At 48.6% G+C, this 1,264-nt stretch overlaps 1 pseudogene; it reads right to left on the bottom strand.

The window, feature by feature from the left end:
• Positions 1 to 208: 208 nt before the first annotated feature.
• On the bottom strand, positions 209 to 719 carry LOC124238151 (ribosomal protein L18-like; annotated as a pseudogene).
• Positions 720 to 1,264: the final 545 nt, after the last annotated feature.

Genomic DNA, 1,264 nt, shown 5'->3' with positions numbered 1-1,264 from the left:
CATGTGATTGGCCCCAATCGTTGTGTTTCTCTCCTCACTTCCCACTAAGTGTCAGGAGCCATGTGTATCTACATTGTAATCTGTGAGTTGTCCACAGGCAAGATTCCCAGTGGTTTTGTGTGCAAAATAAACAGGCCTCAGTGACTCGTTTTTTATTTTTATTTTTTTTGCATCCCAAATGTTTTTAATAACAAGGCAGCATCTGGGGTTAGTTTTTGAAATCCCGGTGAACCCCTTGGCCTCTGGCGTGCTCAAACTTCCAGCCTTTGGAGCGCAGTGGGGTCTAGTGTGCCTGTGCGGTTCCCGGCCCTGGCCAAAATGCCTGGCCACCTGCCAACCCGTGTGAGAACCAGGGAGCAGGATGGTGCCACAGCCCGTGGGGGAGTCAGCTGGTGGGAGATGCGGATCTTGCCCCAGTCGGTGAGGATGCGATTCCAGCGCCGCTGCTTTGCGCAGTGCGCACACACTGGCAGTTTCGGCACCTCCTGGACACGCACGTCGTCTGATTTAGTCCCTACAAGCACAGCTGTTTTGTCCTCCCGGTCAGAAGCCTTCACTTTCCGGATCATCTGGGAGAGAGACGGGGGCGGCCAGTTGGTGCGACTCATGAACAACTTCAGCACAACTTGGTTGAAAGTGGAGTTGGCTTCTCTGGTGGGAAACCTGGACCAGTTGACCAACAGCCTTCAGTAGATGTCCCGCTCTTGGGTTCTTGTCATTTCAGTCCTTGTCGTGGAGGACTCCCATGATGATGCTTGCTCCGCCCCCACCCCCACCACAGCTCAAGAGATGTAAGCTGTCACATCTCTCCAGTGACAGTGCTGTGGCGTGGCTTGTTTTTCTAGCCCTTGCAGTGATTCTATAAATTATCCCTATCTTCCAGGCAAACTCTTCATCTAGATCAGCATCCAGAGCCCTCTTTTGTTGTTTGGAACTAGGCAGTCTGATTGACACAGAGCTGGAAGGGATATCGCACCTTCCTAACTTACGTATTCTCATTTTGCTGGAGAAGATTCTCCAGCAGTTTCAGGCAAATATACTGAGGGAGACATTTTTTGGGACAACGTGTATTAGAAATTTTTTTCTGCTTTCACTGTTGATAGATAGTTTGAACTTAAATTTTTAAGCAGCAAATAATGCCTTAGAATTTAAAAAACAGTTTTACATTTGTTTTATCGCTTTCAGCATTGCTGTGGAGACGGCTTCTGGTACCACAGTCCTTAGCGTGTTAGTTTTCTCTCTCTTGAAAATTTCAAGATCCTCC

Source organism: Equus quagga, chromosome 4 (assembly GCF_021613505.1).
Source record: "Equus quagga isolate Etosha38 chromosome 4, UCLA_HA_Equagga_1.0, whole genome shotgun sequence".
Taxonomy (NCBI): Eukaryota; Metazoa; Chordata; class Mammalia; order Perissodactyla; family Equidae; genus Equus; species Equus quagga.
Note: the sequence above shows the minus strand (reverse complement) of the source record. Positions and strands in the feature narration are given on the sequence as shown.